This window comes from Panthera pardus, unplaced genomic scaffold, assembly GCF_024362965.1.
Source record: "Panthera pardus isolate Hobbes unplaced genomic scaffold, ASM2436296v1 HiC_scaffold_15, whole genome shotgun sequence".
NCBI classification, from domain to species: domain Eukaryota; kingdom Metazoa; phylum Chordata; class Mammalia; order Carnivora; family Felidae; genus Panthera; species Panthera pardus.
The window spans coordinates 48125152-48144955 of NW_026526710.1; the positions used below are offsets into that span (position 1 = coordinate 48125152).

At 38.2% G+C, this 19804-nt stretch overlaps 1 long non-coding RNA gene across 3 annotated transcripts in view; it reads left to right on the forward strand.

The window, feature by feature from the left end:
- The window catches only part of LOC109276436 (uncharacterized), a 55407-nt gene that overhangs the window by 13372 nt on the left and 22231 nt on the right, over positions 1 to 19804 (forward strand). The window contains exon 3 of one of the 3 annotated variants that reach the window (XR_008422257.1): positions 6154 to 7225. The exons of the other annotated variants lie outside the window; for them this stretch is intronic. This is a non-coding gene — a long non-coding RNA (uncharacterized LOC109276436). Of the gene's footprint in view, positions 1 to 6153; positions 7226 to 19804 lie in introns of those variants that run through there. 3 annotated transcript variants of the gene reach the window in all.

The following is a 19804-nucleotide window of genomic DNA, read 5'->3' on the forward strand; positions in this document are numbered from 1 at the left end:
GAAGTTTTTATTAAACCCTTTGTAAGGCTTAACAGGAAAAAGGTAGAAGTTTCAAAGACAGGCATGAAAAAGAAGACAAAAAGATGCCAAAGACATTAAAAGGATAATAAGAGAATGAACTATTTATGTCAATACATTTGAATATTTAGATGAAGCCGACAAATCCCTCACAAAAAGGAAACCAAAAGAAATAGGATAGGTGAATAATACTATACTATTAAAGAAATTGCATCTATAATTAAAAAAAAAAAATTCTCACAGAGCAAACTCCAGTCCCAAGGGGTGTCATTAGTAAATTCTATCAAACATGTAAAAAAAAAAAAAAAAAAAAAAGTATCCTAAACTCTTCCAGATAGGCAAGGGAATACTTCCCAACTCATTTTACCTAACCACCATAACATTGATATCAAAACTTAACAGTAAATTACAAAAACAAGTTATAGGTTTACTCATAAACATAGGTACAAATATTATAAATAAAATATTAATAAATTAAATTCATACAGATATACGTGTTACATAATGACCAAGATGCTTTTATTCCAGGGAATATAAAATTCATTTAAACATTTGAAAAACCAATCATTGTAACCTACCACAATAACAAAACAAAGGAGAGAAATCATTTAATAATTTCAATTGATGCCAAAAAGCATTTGGTAAAATTTAATATCCCTTCATATGAAAATACCTACTGATCTAAAAATTCTCAGCAAATAAAGAAAAATAATACAGTCTATCTGAAAAGAGGTATCTACAAAACTCATACAGAAAATACCTTTGATGATGAAATCTCCAAAGCCTTCCTGGGGAAAAAAAAAGGATATCCACTATCACCACTTTTATTCAACATTTTATTTGATATAAACTATGCAATTAAGCAAAAAAAAAAAAAGTAAATCTACAAAGAATGGAAAGAAAGAGATAAAACAGTCATTATTCACAGATGATACAATTGCGCACATGAAAATCAGGAAGAACTTTGCATCAGCCAGTAGAATTAATAAGTAATTTTAGCAAGGTCACTGGATATAAGGTCAGTATATATAAAAATCAGTTGTATTTCTATAAGCTAGGAAAAAAACTACATAACAAAATCTAAAAAATTAGATAATAAAATATTAAAACAGTGTAACTTAACATTGCATCAAAAGACATCAAATACCTAAGGGAAAAAATTAATAAAAAATATCCAAGACCTATATTCAGAAAACAACAAAACATCACAGAGAAAAATTAAAGAAGACCCAAATAAATCAAGGTTGTGTTATCTTCACGGATTTGAGAAGTCCATATTTTAAAGATGACAATTCTTTCCATATCAAAGAATATTTTTGGGGGGAAAGGAATAGAAAATTTAGTAAAACTGATTCTAAAATTTGTATCAAAATCTAAAGGATAACAAATTCCATATTGAAGAAAAAGGACAAAATTGAGAATTTACACTATCAAATATCAAAAATTATTTTTAAATACAGGTATAAAAACAGCATGGTATTGATTCAAATGTAGCAAATGGATCAGTGGATCAGAAAACAAATTTCAAAAACAGACATCAAAAATCTATGCCAGATGCTCATACACTTAAGTGTCTAAGAAAAAAACTTTTGTTTTCAGTTTCTTTATCTTTTAGAGACAGAGAGAGAGAGAGAGCTGAAGCATGAGCAGGGGAGGGGCAGCGAAAGATGGAGAGAATCCCAAACAGGCTCCGTGCTGTCAGCACAGAACCCAACGTGGGGCTTGATCTTGTGAACTGGGAGATCATGACCAGCGCCGAAATCAAGTCAGATGCTTAACCAACTGAGCCACTCCAGTGCCCCAAAAACTTTTTTAGATATAACATAGGAGAATATGCCCATGACTTTAGGATATGCAAAGATTTCCTAAACATAACACAAGACACATAATGAAAGAGATTGCTAAATTGGACTTGACTAAAATTAAAATTTCTGTACAACAAATGTACTATTAAGAGAATGAAAATGCAAGCTACAGAATAGGAGATGATATTCACAATATACATATTTGACAAGAAAAAATTTGTATCCAGATTCTACAAATCAGTAAGAAAGACAGACACTGCAATTTTTAAATAGGCAAATGATTTGAACTGGTACTTGACAAAAGAGGACATCCAAATGCCTGATAAGCAAATGAAAGGGTGCTCCATATCATTTGTCACACACCATAATGGCGAAAGTTATGGCATGGCCAATACTCAGTGTTCACAATAGCGTAGAGTAACTGGAACTCTCATATTCTGCTATGGGAGTTTAAGTTGATTCAGTCCCATTGGCTTCAGCTGCTCTTTACATTTAGAATTGTGGAAACTAAATAAATCCACTACTGTCCTGCTTATCTGGACCAGATCCCTCTGAGAAACACAAATTATATCTCATTTATCTAATAAAGCCAAGCATACTTTAACAGACCCAGTAATTCCATTCAGATATTTAACACATAGGCATATATGCTCCAAAAGATTTGTATAAGAAAGTTCATAGGAGTTTGTTGATAATAGCTCTAAATTCGACAAACTCAAAATGACTATTGACAGTAGAGTGGATAAATTGGGGCATATTCCTATGATAGAATATATACAAAAGTGATGAACCAATACTACATGTACAAAGACATCCTATATGAGTCCACATTTATGGAATAAAAAATAAGTAAAATTAACTATAATGACAGATGTCAGAAAAGTGGTAAACTTTGGTGGAGAAATATTGACTAGAAAGGGGCATGAGATAGGTTTCTGGGGTGTTGGTAATGTTCTTGATCCTGATATAGGGAGTGGTTGCATAGATATATTCGCTTATAGGAATTTAGTGATCTATAAACTTAAATTTGTATATTTTCCTTGATATTTTATAATTTTGATTTTTTTAATTTACCACCCCCAAACATACCAAGGTGACATAAGTTTTTTCCAAGGTTTTCCCTTCAAGTTTTATAGTTTTTAGCTTTTATGTTTACATTTATGATCCATTTCAAGTTAATTTTGTAAATGGTTTGAGAAAGAGTCAACACTAACTTTTTTTCATAAGGATATCAAGTTATTACAGCATCATTTGTTAAAAGTATTTTCATTCCTATTGAATTGCCTTGACACCTTTGTAGAAAACCAATTTACCATGTATCTGAAGTCCTAATTCTGGATTCTTTATTCTACATCTATCCTTTTTTTTTTTTTTTTAACGTTTATTTATTTTTGAGACAGAGAGAGACAGAGCATGAACAGGGGAGGGGCAGAGAGAGAGGGAGACACAGAATCTGAAACAGGCTCCAGGCTCTGAGCTGTCAGCACAGAGCCCGACGCGGGGCTCGAACTCACGGACCGTGAGATCATGACCTGAGCCGAAGTCGGACGCTTAACTGACCAAGCCACCCAGGCACCCCTCTACATCTATCCTTATACCAGTAATACATCATCTTTTTGTTTTGTTTTGCTTTGCTCTGTTTATTTATTTTTATTTATTTACTTATTTTTAATGTTTATTTTTGAGAGACAGAGACAGAGACAGAGACAAAACATGAGCAGGGGAGGGGCAGAGAGAGAGGGAGACACAGAATCTGAAACAGGTTCCAGGCTCAGCTGTCAGCACAGAGCCTGATGCAGGGCTCAGACTCATGGACCATGAGATCATGACCTGAGCCGAAGTCAGATGCTCAACTGACTGAGCCACCCAGGCACCCCTTGTTTTGTTTTGTTTTGTGTTGTTTTGTTTGTTTGTTTTGTTTGTTTGTGGTTTTTTCTCCTTCATACTACACCTCTTGATTACTATAACTTTATAGTAAGTCTTGAAATCAGGTTGCTTAAGTCCTTCAATTTTTGGTGTTTTTGCTTTGAAATTACTTTGTTTCAGGGGCGCCTGGGTGGCCCAGTCGGTTGAGCATCTCACTCTTGATTTTGGCTCAGGTCGAGATCCCAGAGTCATGGAATTGAGCCCTGTGTCTATGCCTAGCATGGAGCCTACTTGAGATTCTCTCTCTCTCTCTCTCTCTCTCTCTCTCTCTCTCTCTCTCTCCCCCTCTCCCCTGCTCATGCATGCTCTATCTCTAAAATTTTTTTTAAAAACACATAAATAAATAATAAGAAAAAAGGGTAAATACAATAAGATATTTTGGGAGAGACCACATTCATAAAACTTATGATATCATTGTAATTGTTCTACTTTATTATTAGCATTGTTATTAATATCTTACTGTGCCTAATTTATAAATTAAACTTTATCATAGGTGTGTGTGTATAGGAAAAAACAGGATACGTAGAGCTTGGTACTATGATCAGTTTCAGGCATCCACTAGGATCTATGGTAATAATTCCTGTATCATTCTTGTTAACTGGCGATATGTATTATTTTTTTCCCTTGATTCCTCTTCTAAGGCTTGACTATTTATGCTAATATTTTTGTATTTTTTTCTAATATCTTGTCTTTTTCTTTAATGTTTATTTATTTTTGAGAGAGAGAGAGTGCAGGGGAGGGGCAAAGAGAGAGGGAGATGGATTATCCGAAGCACGATCCACACTGTCAGCACAGAGTCCATGAGATCACGACCTGAGCCAAAGTTGGACACTTAACCAACTGAGCCACCCAGGTGCCCCATATGCTAATCTTTTTAGCATTACTAGTGAATAATGTAAAATCAACTCTTATATTTACTAATTTTCTCTATTGTTTGCTGTTTCCTATTACACTGATTTCTGCTCTTTGCTTTATTTCCTGCCTTCTACAATTTGAGTTTGCTTTGCTCTTCTGTTTTTAAGTTTTTTAAGGTAGAATCTTAGATAATTGATGTAAGACCTTTCTTTTATTTATTTATTTTTTTAAAGTAAACTCTACCCCTAACATGGGGCTTGAACTTACCATCTAGAGATCAAGAGTTGCATGCTCTACTGACTGAGCCAACCAGGTGCCCTAGGCCTTGCTTCTATTTAATATAAGAATTTAAAGCTATAAAGTTTTCTCTGAGCACTGCCTTAGTTGCATCCTCCCCAAAATGGATATCTAGTATTTTCATTGTTATTCAGTTTGAAATAGTTTCCAATTTCTCCTGTCATTTCTTATTGATCTATGGATCGCTTAGAAGTTTGTTGCTTAACTTCTAAATATTTGAACTTTTCCACGTGTTATGGATTGAATGTTTGTGTCCTTCCAAAATTCGTATGTTGAAGCCCTAACCTCCAGTGTAGTTACATTTGAAGATGGGACTCTAGGAAATTAATTAAAATTAAATAAGGTCATAAGGGTGGGGCACTGAGCCGATAGGATTAGCATGTCCTTATAAGAGACATCAGAGAGCCCTTTCACATCTCTCTTTCTTCATGTACCCATGTGAAGACATAGCAAGAAGTTGGCTATGTACTAGACAAGAAGAAAGCACTCACCAGAAATTCACTGGCACCTTAAATCTTTAAGCCACCTAGTCTGTGGTACTTTGTTGTAGCAGCCTGAGGAGCCTAATATATCAAGATATCTTGTTTGTAACTTCTAATTTAATACTGCTATAGTCAGGCAACATATTCTACATGATTATGATTTTTTTCATTAGGTATTTTTAATGAGTCAACATCTTTGAGTCAAAATTCATGAGTAAGCATGAATTTGAAAAGAAATTTGAAAATTTGGAAGGTGCAATCAAAGGGGACAACTCTATAGTTGTTAAGTGTAGAGTTCTGTCAATATCAGTTAAGGTAGTTGATAGTTTAATTCACATCAACTATGATGACAAATACTTTTAGAGGTTTCTAATATTTTTAGATAGTAGCAACTGATAATTGATTTTGCTCTAGCTTTTTCATTTCTATTTTTTAAATTTTTTTAATGTTTATTTATTTTTGATAGAGACAGAGTGCAAGTAGGGGAGGGGCAGAGAGAGGGAGACAGAATCTGAAGCAGGCTCCAGGCTCTGAGTTGTCAGCACAGAGCCTGACGCGGGGCTCAAACCCACAAACCGTGAGATCATGACCTGAGTTGAAGTTGCACGCTTAACCAACTGAGCCACCCAGGCTTCCCTTTCATTTCTATTTTTTAACTATTTTTTAAAATTTATTTATTTTGAGAGAGAGAGTGCATGTGTGTGAGTGGGGGAAGGGCAGAGAGAGAAGGAGAGAGAGAATCCCAAGCAGCCTCTGCTCTGTCATTGCAGAGCCTGGCATGGGACTGGACCCCATTTGAGATCATGACCTGAGCTGAGATCAAGAGCCGAACACTTAACCAACTGAGCCACCCAGGTGCCCTGCTTTTTCGTTTCTATGTGTAATAACTCAATTCATACTGATAGGTGATCCCGGGGTTTACATTTTAGACTAAATCCAAGTCATGCATATTGGAAAACTGAGTCCTCATGTCTAAGACCTTTTCTTCTCCAAGACAAATATTTAGAAACCAATGTGCTAACCTTGCTTTCTGCTGATGGGCAGTGGCGACACTGCACTATCAGGTTTTGGCCGAGAGCAGCTTAGAGTAAACATCTTAATAACAGCAATGCTTTTTAAACATAAAATTTAAATAGAAATTATGCATAATAGTGAAATGACAGGATCTAGGGTTCTTATTTTAGGGCAAAACACTTTCATAGCACGTCCTGTTATCTATTTTAAGGGTCCACAGTGACTGTCCCTGAGTAGAAAATTGAGACAATTGTTTGGATAATTCAGTTCTTTCTACATCTACTTTTTTGCTGATCCTCCAGTTTCCAAAATGAAGTAAATAAAAAAACAAAAAAATAACCACATTGTTTATAGTCATAGTTATTTGGATAGTTCAGACCAAAGGGGTCATTTGGTTTGAATTATACGGTTTGCTTTCCCAGTTAATCTTTCTACCTTGCCTATGTATAGATAATTGTCTTAAGGTTGCTAGCATGGAAAAACAAATGAGTACATTTTCCAGAAGGTAAGATGACTCAACTCACTCATTTCAACTCACCTTGGAATAAGTCACCTTGCATTTAAAGCTGTGTACATAAAACACCGAAGGGTACAAGTGTTAATAGTATCTGTGAACCAGAGTTGGCTCTGGGTATTCATTTACTTTTGCTTGCAATGCTCTAAAGATTATAAGAAGACTGAATTCCTAATATAATCTTTGCCTTTCACATCTTGGGCAAGTCCCTTAATCTACATATATCTAAATTCTCTCACTTTTTTAAATGAAATTCTTTCATTTTAAATATCTAAACAATACTATATTTACATTTATTCATTGATTTGGAATCCCGAAACAGTAAAGTGTATAATTTCTTCAAAGGTCTAAGATCTTTTTTTTTTTTTTTTAAGATTTTATTTTGTAAGTAATCTCTATATCTGATGTAGGGCTCAAACTTACAACCCTGAGATCAAGAGTCACATGCTATATCGACTGAGCCAGCTGGGCACTCCCAAAGCTCTAAGATATAAAATTCTTTCCCAATACTTCTAAATACATGGTAAGATTAAGGAAACTTTTGCTTGAATTCTTAGAACTTCAAGTAGAAATCTCTGACTAATGGTAGCTACCACTTACAGAGCATTTGCCAAAGGCTAGACACTGTTCAGAGTATTCTATATATATTAGTCCATTGAAAACTTTCAGCAATTCTAAGAAGTGAATCCTATTATTAGCCTCACTTCACAACTGAGGAAACCAAGTCACAGAGAAATTGACTCACCCAGGAAGTCCCATGTAGTAAGTGGTAGGGTTAGAATCTAAACTCTGACAGACTCTGACTCCACATTCTTATCTATTATATGCTGTACCCCTTCTATTGCCCTGACTCTTTATAATGTCATAACTTGTATTTCAAGTTTCTCCTCAAAAAATACTCAATAAATGGATGTGAGTAGAATTCTTAATATTGTACTTGAGAAATAATAGAGTTGGCATTTTCTTAAAAAAGACCACAAAGTATGAAGAATATTGATTTGAAAATAATACTCAACATTTCTGCTTTAGTTTGAGGAATCACTGGTACAAGCCTTAAAACCATATGAACATAAGGTTTATTAGAATAAACCAGAATAAACTTATAAAATGCATCTTGGATCTGTTGTCCATGCTTTTAAGCAATCGAGTCAATGTCCTGGCCCAGTTTCCCTCTGGACAGTATTTTGCATCACAAAAATAATTCTAACCTTCCGAAATATACAATGGACCAGAATGTGAAGTTGAAGACATGATCTTTGTATTAGTTACTACAAAAATAAAATGCAGAAGTTATTATTGATACCCACAAAATTCACTGGCCTTACAGAGACATTCGATAGCCTGAATTTTGCAGTCATTAAGCCGGTTTGGAACTCCAAAAATATCAAGCATATTTTAAAGTTTCTACAGTGTTATATCTGGTTCCATTAAATGAAAAGAACTTTGGAAAATAATATTTCAAATACTCTTCAAAATCCTATACTATTCAAAATAGTATTTCAAAGATAGTATGCAAATATAAAGTAGTACTTTTACCATCAGAATCTGTAGGCTTCTCTATTCTTCAACACCAATGCATTGAAATCTGAGAGTATACAATTCTCCTTTCATCCATCTGAGTGACCTTCTGGAAAGGAAAGGGGACTCTTACTCTTTCCAGCAGCCTTGAATGGATCTGTGCTTAATCTCATCTGCTTTGCTAAATGCTGAAACCCCTGACTGCAGTGGCCCTACCAGTCCTTCCTGTTTTCTCCTGCAGAGCCTCGTTCTTATGTCATGGCCGCCCCCTCTCCCACCTCAGGCTACATGCATTCCTCGGCTTTGTTCTGTCACCCATTTCCCAACCCCTCACTCAGGGCACGCCTCTATGAGTGACACTTTATAGAGCCACTTTACCCACACACAGGATGTGATACCCATGGGATATGATTTTCATCCTACTTCTGAAAGTCAGAGAGCACTTTCCAGGATGGTTCTCTGAAAATTGATAACAGGTTTTCTTCCACAAAATTGCAGGGCAAGTTCAACTCATTCTATTTTAAGAAAATTCTCTTAAAGTTTCAATTTTTAAAAAGCCAGAAGACTACATTTCTGGCTCTGCAAGTTATACATATCTTGAAATTGTGTCCATGAAGTCATTGTATGAGATATTTTATACTACTTATGCTTGGAAAATACACATCAAAAATATGAATGAGATCACGCACTACATTGCAGTCAGTTTAGAGCTGTGAGTAACACAGTTCCAAAAAAACCCACCTAGGTTCTGTATCAACTTGTACCAGCTAAAGCTTTTCAAATATATTGTAGAATTGTGCAGTGTGGCTTAGTTCCTTCATCAGATTCTGGGTTTCACACCGAGTGATCAAAGGACAAGAAGGGACATAAAATCTAATATTCAAACTAGAATTAAAAGCTACAATATTCCAGTCAGGTGATAGTCTAGCCTCTACTTGGTTGCTTCTGATGACTGAATACCAAAGCCAATGTCTAAGCCACATCTTAGCCTGAACTGAAACATGCTTCCTCATGACTTTTACCCTTTGTCTGGATTTTGCTCTCTAGAGCATTATATAACAAAAATACTATCTCCTTTTACATATATGAAGAGAGCCAGCTAAGTACCATGTGCCTTTATAATCTGCTCTTCTCTAGACTAAAAATATACACATCTTTAACAGTTCCATTCAGGCATGGTTTTTAGTTCCTTTTCCATTTTCCCTTCACTTCTCTGAGAATACTTTCATTTGTCTGTGTTTCTCTAAAATCTATAAAGAAGTTACCAAATTCAACACCCAAAAAACAAATAATCCAGTGAAGAAATGGGCAGAAGACATTAATAGACATTTTTCCAAAGAAGACATCCAGATGGCCAACAGACACATGAAAAAAATGCTCAACATCACTCATCAGGGAAATACAAATCAAAGCCACACTGAGATACCACCTCACACTAGTCAGAGTGGCTAAAATTAACAATCAGGAAACAACAGATGCTAGCGAGGATGTGCAGAAACGGGAACCCTCTTGCACTGTTGGTGGGAAGGCAAACAGGTACAGCCACTCTGGAAAACAGTGTGGAGGTTCCTCAAAAAATTAAAAATAGAACTACCCTATGACCCAGCAATAGCACTACTAGGAATTTATCCAAAGGATACAGGAGTGCTGATGCATAGGGGCACATGCACCCCAATGTTTATAGCAGCACTTTCAACAATAGCCAAATCATGGAAAGAGATTTTCAAAATATCCATCGAACAATGAAGAGATAAAGAAGATGTGGTTTATATATACAATGGAATACTACTTGGCAATGAGAAATCCTGCCATTTGCAACAACATGGATGGAACTGGAGGGTATTATGCTAAGTGAATTAAGTCAGAGAAAGACAGCTATCATATGTTTTCACTCATATGTGGAACTTTAGAAACTTAACAGAAGACCATGGGGAAGGGGAAGGGGAAAAATAGTTTCAAAGAGAGAGGGAGGCAAACCCATAAGAGACTCTTGAATACAGAGAACAAACTGAGGGTTGATTGGGGGGTGGAGGAAGAGGGGGAAATGGGTGATGGGCATTGAGGAGGGCACTTGTTGGGATGAGTACTGGATGTTGTACATAAGCGATGAATCACAGGAATCTGCCTCCGAAACCAAGAGCACATCGTATACACTGTATGTTAGCTAACCTGACAATAAGTTATATTAAACAATAAAAAAATAAAAATAAAAATGCAGTAATTAGAATCAAACAGTGTTCCAGATATGATCTGATGAGTACAAAGTAAAATGCGATGATTATCTTCCATCATGTGGAGAGTACACCTTATTTTTTTTACTTTTTAGTTATTTATTTTTAAAGTTTATTTATTTTTTAACTTTATTAATTTTTTTTAGTAATCTCTACATCCAATATGGGGCTCTACCTCACAACTCTGAGATCAAGAGTTTCATGCTCCTATGACTGAGTCAGACAAGCACCCTTGGAAAATATACCTTTTAAATGTCAACTAACAGGGGCGCTGGGATAGCTCAGTCAGTTAAGTGTCTGACTTAGGCTCATGTTGTGATCTTATAGCTCATGAGTTGAAGTCCCGCGTGGGGCTCTGTGCTGACAGCTCAGAGCCTGGAGCCTGCTTCGGATTCTGTGTCTCCCTCTCTTCTGCCCCTTCCCTGCTCACACTCTGTTTCTGTCTCCTTCAAAACTAAATAAACATTAGAAAAATTTTTAAATGTCAACTAACAAGTAGGAAGTTTTCTAAAAATAAAGTTTACGGTGACTGTCATGTATGTGGCAGGTATTTCTGAGGGCCGTTAACGGAATAGCCCTCATATTTTGCTTATTTTGTTTATGTATGTTTTATTATTTTTTTAAGTTTATTTATTTACTTTGAGAGAAAGAGAGAGAGAGAGAGAGAGAGAGAGAGCAGGGAGGAGCAGAGAGAGAGGGAGAGGGACTCTCAAGCAGACTCCGAACTTCCAACACAGAGCCAGATGTGGGGCTCAAACTCATGAACTGTGAGATCATGACCTGAGCTAAAATCAAGGGTCTGACACTTAGCTGACTGAGCCACCCAGGTTCCCCATATATATGTGTGTTTTAAAGAAAACTTGCAGAAGATAAAGGTTATGGGACATTTAATTTTGTGTCCACCTTGATGCTTAGGTTTAAGTCAGTCTGTCAGCTGCTCAGAAATGATTCTTGCCTGAACTAATTTCCACTGGATAGGGCTTGTTTAGAACATGAACATAAGAACTGAGACCAGCTGTTGTATGGTGGCAGCACTTATAGATATTATGGCCCTTCTCCAAGGGAACAAGGAGGATAGTATTGGGGAAGCATCCCAAATAGAAAACTGGCATGATCAATTTTCTAATGTAAATATGAGTCATATATTTATTTATTTTTGAGCAGAATAGATGTTTCAGTAAAATGAAGAAATGTTTTCTGTAGTAATGATAATGATCAGACACAAGACTATCCTTCTCAAAATTCACTTGGGACGAAGTTAGAGAGAGTTAGGAATTATCATTTTGTCCAAGCAGGTAATTGCTGGGTACGGGATGTAAAAATTTGTTCACCATGTCTCCAACAGTTGATACAATGCTTGGCAAAGAGCAGGCTCTCAAAACAACTTTTGAAAGTAAGTCGAGAAAGAAGGAAAGGAGGGGCACCTGAGTAGCTCAGTCGGTTAAGCATCCAACTCGTGATTTAGGCTCAGGTCATGATCTCACGATTCAGGAGATCGAGCCCTGGGTCAGGCTCTGTGCTGACAGAGTGGGGCCTGCTTAGGATTCTCCCTCTCCCTCTCTCTCTGGCTCTCTCTCTCTCTCTCTCTCTTTCTCTCTCTCCCCCCCTCAAAATAAATAAGTAAACTTTAAGAAAAAAATAAAGAAGGAAGCAAAGGCTGGAGGGAAGAAGTTTCAGAATTACTGTAAAGATTTAAGAACACCAGTTAAAGACCCAGGGGCACCTGGGTGGTTCAGTAGGTTAAGTGTCCAACTTCAGCTCAGGTCATGATCTCATGGTTGATGGGTTCAATCCCCATATCAGGCTCTGTGCTGAAAGCTCAGAGCCTGGAGCCTGCTTCAGATTCTATGCCTCCCTCTCTCTTTGTCCCTCTCCCACTCACACTCTGTCTCTCAAAAATAAATAAACGTTAAAAAAAAAAAAAAAAGAACACCAGATAAAGACCCAAATATTGGTGCAAAATGGGACCTCCAAAATCAGTGTGCAACCTCCTTATTTTAGATATGATAACTGGCAACATAAAGGACGTATGTAACTTGTCCAAGGTGATAGTATCTTAATCTGGTTAGTTACTGCATCACTCCTAGATGTTAGGACTCTTGGCGCTTAAGCCAGTGCTCCTTGTTATACCATCGGAGCTGCAAAAGGAATTATTAAGAGAAGGCCCTGGGTTCTCACACTCTGGCCCCAGACTAGTTGCCTTAGCATGCCCGGATTGGAGGAAGCTTGAGAAGAGGTCTTAGCCCTCTTTGTAACATTCTGGGTGAGACAGAAGTAGATCGGATTTGGGGACAGGACTTAGCACTCTCAAAGAAAACAGCCTGCCAGTAGAAATTGAAGGCCATGACAGCACAGATGAAATTGTGCTTCTTCTCACACCCCTGATGGAGGATGTTAATGCTATCTCTGGAATACCGAGAAAAGTTCTGCAGCCAATCTTTGGGAAATGTTTGGTTAAACAAGCTTCTTCACTGTAAGACTATAAAGGGCTTTTCATATACTAACCTGAGTTCTGAATCTCCAAAAGGCAAATTGGTTCTCAGACATATTTCAAACTTATTTGACCGCACACCTCTAACTTTTTCTTAAGTTTTAATGGACTTACTTTCCCAAGGAGCGCATGTGGGGACAATGTTTTTTTTCTGTTGTTTTTTCTTTTTTCCTGTGACTTCAGTTAGGGATATATTTCATGTCAGAAACCAGTACACATACATGCTTGTGAATGTAAAACTGAAACAAATGTTTTATCAAATACTACTTACCTCTTCTATACGTGCTGTATCTATTTTCTATTCTACGTTTATTACATTCTAATGTATCCTGGATTTTAAAACCCAATAAGTGGATTTCACAACCTATCTGTGGGTCACAATCGACAGTTGAAAACTACTGCCCTAGCAAATACATAGTGTGTGATTCAGCAATTTCTCCTATTCTGCATCCTTTTTAACTTCCTCTTATCTGTAAGCTGTGCGATATTGTTGACTGAATCTAAGATCAGCCTAGGATGAACCCAAATAACAGAGTGCAATTGAATAATCCACAGCCACCTCATTACAGTTATACTGAAGGATGCCTTGAAGGAAGCATAATTTGGAAAGCCTAGAAACAGAATGAGCATAGCATTGAAGAGATCTCGGTATCATCTTTTGACCCATGAAGTGACAAAAGAGGATCTATTCAATGAAAAAAGGAAGCCATAGAATGTTGTGTATAGTATGCTCCCATTTGTGTACAAAAAGGGGTTTATATGTATATCTGTATGCTTGATGTGCATAAAGCATCCTTGGAGAATACCTCATAAACTGGCCACAGGAGTATGTCATTGGTGGGTGTTACTGGGGGCGGGGGGGTACTTATTTTTCACTGTGTATCCTTTTGCATTGTTTTAATTTTTTGCCATAAGCATGTATTACTTTTAAGGATAGCTCTAGGTTTGGGGCGCCTGGGTGGCTCAGTCGATTAAGCGTCCAACTTCAGCTCAGGTCATGATCTCACGGTTTGTGAGTTTGAGCCCCGCGTCGGGCTCTGTGCTGACAGCTCAGAGCCTGGAACCTGTCTTCAGATTCTGTGTCTCCCTCTCTCTCTGCCCCTCCCCTGCTCGCTCTCTCTCTCAAAAATAAATAAAACATTTAAGAAAAATTTATAAAAAAAGAAAACACAAGGATAGCTCTAGTTTCAAATCTTGATGGTGTATGTGTGTACTATAGTGATTGATCTTATTAACAAAACCATCTCTGCCTAGGGTGTGTGTTCTCTATTCTACCTCTTCCCCAACATTCGGCATTAAGAAAAAAAAAATACAGGAAGAGGGCTCCAACTATATTTTCTCAGGATGAGGCAAGTTTTCCATTTTGCCTGCAACAGTAGAAGCACCAGTGACAGAGAAAAAGCAAGAAACTGAAGAAGAGGAATACCCTGAGAGGGTAGGACTCCAAAAGGAGAGGGGCTACCTGTGTTTTGAGAAATTCAATAGCGATAACAGCAGCGGGTTTCAAAACTTCAATATCCATGCAAATCATTGGGGACACTGCTAAAGCACTCTGCCTCCAGAGATTCTGATACAAGTGAGTCTTAAGAGTCTTGGAATCAATTGCCTTTTCTGAAGCTTCTGAGACAGGCTCAAATAAAGGGAAGCATGACAATCCCCTTGAGAAACACACACGAAAAACCTAAGACAAAACAAAAACAAAAATCCAAAGAAGATTTCTGCTATGTGTATCACTGACACATGTACTGCTTATAAAAGAAAAAGGTCTATTGAATGTAAATTAAAAAAATAAAAAATAAAATAAAATGAATAAAAAGCTTCTGATACTAATTCCAGTGTTGGACTGGGGTGTTTCTCCACACCAACGAGCAATTCATGGGACACCAGTTAGATGTCAACTCAATTCAACTCAATTCTGGCACATCTACAGAGATAGCATCAGATCCCACAGGGTAGAGGCTTAGTCCTATAGACTCTCTCTCCCCTTCACCCACTTTAGACACCAATCACAAGTCCAGGGTGTCACCCATCCTTCTGACCAACCAACTACAGACTGGAGGTTCCCATGACCTCCTCCTTGGACTTCAGATGCCAGTCACAAGTCCTGGTTTTTTCCTGTACTTCTGACTGGCTGTAAATCAGAGGGTCCCAAGACCCTCCTCAGATTTGACTAATTTGCCAGAGTGGCTCACAGAACTCAGAGAGACATCTTACTAGATCACTGGTTTACTATACAAGGATCTAATTCAGGAATAGCCAGATAGAAGAGATGCACAGGACAAGGACATGGAGCTTCCAAGCCCTTTACAGGCACGCCATTCTTCCTGAATTTCCATGTGTTCACCAACCCAGAGGCTCTCTGAATCCTGTCCTTTTCATTTTTTATGGAGGCTTCATTACACAGATATTAGTGATTAACTCAGTGGCCATTGGTGATTGATTCCACCCTAGCTTCTCTCTCCTCCCTCAAGGTTGAGGGGTGGGATTAAAAACTCAAACCTTCATACAGTGAGATTGGCTCGTTTCCTTAGGTGCTTTCCAAAGTCGTTTCATTAACATAACCAAAGATACTTTTATTACTCTCATCACCTAGAACATTCCAAGCATTTTAGGAGCTCTGTGTGAACAAGGGGGATAAAGACCAAATACGCATTTCTTACTATAAATCACAGTTTCATTGTGACCAGTTTTTTCAAATTAATGATACAGCCCTTTCTAAAACAGTTATGAAGGAATTGTGCAATTGGTTTAAAACTTGTATCTAAATTGTCATCGATGGCACATTACAAGGAGCAACATTAAAAGTACATCTTCACAAACAGGCAAATGTACCTATGACTTTTTTCCTTCCTTACTTAATATCAACAGATTTTTTTCAATTTTATTTTGTTTTTATTCGCAAAGTTGATGAATACCCAGGCACTGATCCCAGTTTGGGTTTAAACTTTGTTCTAAATTCTTGAATAATGTCCCAGATTCTGTCTCTTTTTTAAAGCAATAGCCTTTCAGCTTCAAGTGGGTCACTCCTCAAACAGAGGTGAGTTTATAAGTTGACAAAACCTGGGGACCCAATCATCACTCCTAGTTTCCTTGAGAGTTTCCAAATCTGCGTAAGATAATATTGTGTTTTATCAAGCTCCTTCCATTCCCAAGAAAAGAGGTTCATTCAATAAATACGCCCTACTCATATTTTAGAAAAAAGGCGGCCTTCAAAATGTTCAGTGCCATTCAAACCGGCCCAGCATCCTTCGGGGGTCCCTCCTTCCCTCCCTTGAGTATAGCCCATAGAGGCCTCAGTAAAAAATAAAGGCATCTTCATGTTTATAGCATCCCTTTCAACAGGTTGTCTAGCTTCAACTTTATTTTAAAATTTTTTTTAACGTTTATTTATTATTGAGAGACAGAGAGAAACAGAGCATGAGCATGGGAGGGGCAGAGAGAGAGGAAGACACAGAATCCGAAGCAGGCTCCAGGCTCTGACCTGTCAGCACAAAGCCCAACGTGGGACTCGAACTCACCAACAGCAAGATCATGACCTGAGCCGAAGTCAGATACTTAACCCACTGAGCTACCCAAGGGTCTCTAGCTTCAACTTTATTTAAAGCTAGTGAAAAAGAACTCACTATCTCTAGGAAACTCTTTGTATTTTTAGGAAATTTAGTAATTAGAAGACTTTTGCTAATGTTCCTCCTAAATGTGCCCAGAGATGCTTACCCGGACCCATGTGTCTTTTGAAGAAAACCAGAGTGAGCACATCTCCCGTGCAGGTTGCAGCTTTTCAGTTTTATGAAGACAGCCATCATACTCCATTCCACCATCTTTGTCTTTCCTCTGGCTCCTACAGGTGGGAAGGCACCATGCACTGGGATTTACTGTAAATGTGAATCTAGTTGTATTTAATCTACTTTAGACATACAGACTCAACAATTAAAAAAACAAACCTTTAGAAGTCATAGAGAATTAGAATACATTTGCAATCTAATGGGAAATTTTCCTTAAAAGAGACATGTCTAATGTATTCTTTTTCAGCAGGTATACATGAGTGGTGGATCATTTTTAGCGCAATTGTTTTGTTTTTCTAATAATTGTGTGTGTGTGTGTGTGTGCGCGCGCACGTGTAATTTTTAAATGAAGTAAAACAACATGTTGGGGCTGAATTTTTGACTAAATGAAGGCAGATAGTAAGTTTTATGGGATATATAATTCTCTTTTGAATGGCCCACCAAGTTTTGAGTTTCTTCAAGGCCAGGCCCCTGTCTTATTCTCCTTGGTGTCACCAGTGCCTAGTACAATACCATGCACAAAGTTGGCCTCAATAAATGCTCATTGAATTGAGTTGACCTGAATTTCCAGAATTGGAGAGATCACCAAAGGGAGATACAGACCAGGAAAAGGGGACTGAGCTTACTTGAAGGAAGATCTTTTAACTGGACTCTTCCGATCTTGTCTTCCTATTTAACGGAAATACCTTCAAGGAGATGAAACTATACTGATAAACCCTTTGGCAAATACGTCTAGGACACCCTCCCCACCTTTAAAAGCTCTGCCTTCTGAATTATCATTATTCTGATAACCCAAAAGCAATGACATCTTATATGTCATAATTAGCATTCTTTCCCTTCAAGGGAATGTGCATTTTTATTTATTTTTTGAAAAAACTTCCAATGTTTTTTTTTTTTTCAGGTGGGGGAGGGGCAGAGAGAGAGGGAGACAGGATCCGAAGCAGGCTGGGCACTGTCAGTGCAAGCCGGACACAGGGCTCAAACCCAGGAACCGTGAGATCCTGACCTGAACCAAAGTCGTCCCGCTCCACCAACTGAACCACTCAGACACCATGAATGTACACTTTTGATATGGCCTTCTAGGGAAAGTGCTTTTTACTCAAGGAGGAATTGTAATGACAGGCAGAGATGACTTGAGAAGTTTGGTGTCAAGTGGTGCCTAAAACCCAAGTTCATGACTTGGCAGAAAGTCGGAGAGAGCCCCCAGGAGAAAAGCTGGGGGTGAGAGGGAAGCTGCTTGGGAGTCACAGCCAAGGTGACATAGGTTTGCTGGAACTTCCAAAAGCACTCTGACCCATTGACCTACTTGGTGCAGGGCTGGGAGTGCGATAGATTACAGCACACGTGGTACTGGCAGAGTGCTCTACGTGCAAAGCACCTTGTGTCTATGTGCCCTTATTTGAGCACTGCTTGTACTTTAACCAGATAATTGGCTAACAGCAGCACTTGCCCAATCACACGAAAACATGGCTATTTTCTCAGAGTAAAGCAGGCACTCATCTTGGGACTTGGCCCAACTCATTCCCCTAGGAAGGGGATGGGAGACTTTGTCTCAGCTGAGAGCAGGAGTTCATACACAAGGGCAAAAGACACTGTCCTCAGGTAGGGCAGTCTGTGTGTGGGAGATCCACTCATCAACCAAACTGGATTTCAGGGACAGGCTCTTAGTCTTCAAAGGAAGAAGAAGCAAATGTAAGACAAAGCTCCAGTACCAGGAGAAGGATGGATAGTTGGCCTAGAATAGTACTGTGTGATGCCTTAATATAAGTGAGTCTTAATAGAAATATGAATAACATTCCTTTTCATCCTCAAGAGATTCCTACTTAGGACAATACATCCTGTCATTCTTGGGGGGGGGGGGTGGTGCTCAGAAGGATACCAGGAAAACAACTTTTGCAACAGGAACCAAGGCAGAAGCCATCTTTATAAATTGGGATAAAGGGTATTAAAATGGGAACTGTGGTCTAGGACCACGTGTGGGGACTTGAGTGAACTACCCTTGGAGTGACTGGGAATCTCAAAGTCGGTACTAACCACATCCACATCAGAACACAACGTGGGGGCACCTGCATGGCTCAGTTGGTTAAGCGTCCTACTCTTAAATTTTTTTTTAATATTTTTATTTTTGAAAGAGAGAGAGAGAGAGAGAGAGAATGCAAATGGGTGAGGGGCAGAGAGAAAGGGAGACACAGAATCCGAAGCAGACTCCAGGCTCTGAGCTGTCAGCACAGAGCCCGACACAGGTCTCGAACTCATGAGCTGTGAGATCATGACCTGAGCTAAAGTCGGACGCTCAACCGACTGAGCCACCCAGGCACCCCAACGTCCTACTCTTGATTTTGGCTCAGGTTGTGATCTCATGGTTAGTGAGATCAATCATGGCATCAGTCTCTGCACTGAGGGTGGAGCCTGCTTGGGATTCTCTCGCTCCCTCTCTCTGCCCTCCTCTGCTCACACCCACTCTCTCCTCCCCACTCTCAAAAAAAAAAAAAAAAAAAAGAGAGAGAAAAAATAGTACTAATAAGAGTCTGTGTCCTTATTCACAATGACCCCTGCAATCTTTCAAAATGCAGGGGGACATAGTCTTCCTAGGTCAGGTCTCTACTGTCAGCTTCATAGTTAAGAATGACTGGTATTAGTTTAGCATATTGAAGTAGTGTTAACCATGCCTGAAGAAGAGAAAGTTTTGCACTGGGTATTCTTTCCAGATATGGGCAAAACACTATGCTGCATAATACAGAGATGGCAACATGTTTATAATCCAACTGGAAAGTTAAATAGTTATGAGTTTTCAAATGAAGTCTAAGACCGCAACAGGAGAATTATCACAATATAGCACCTGGTTAATAGTCAAACCAGTTGTGTTAGCTG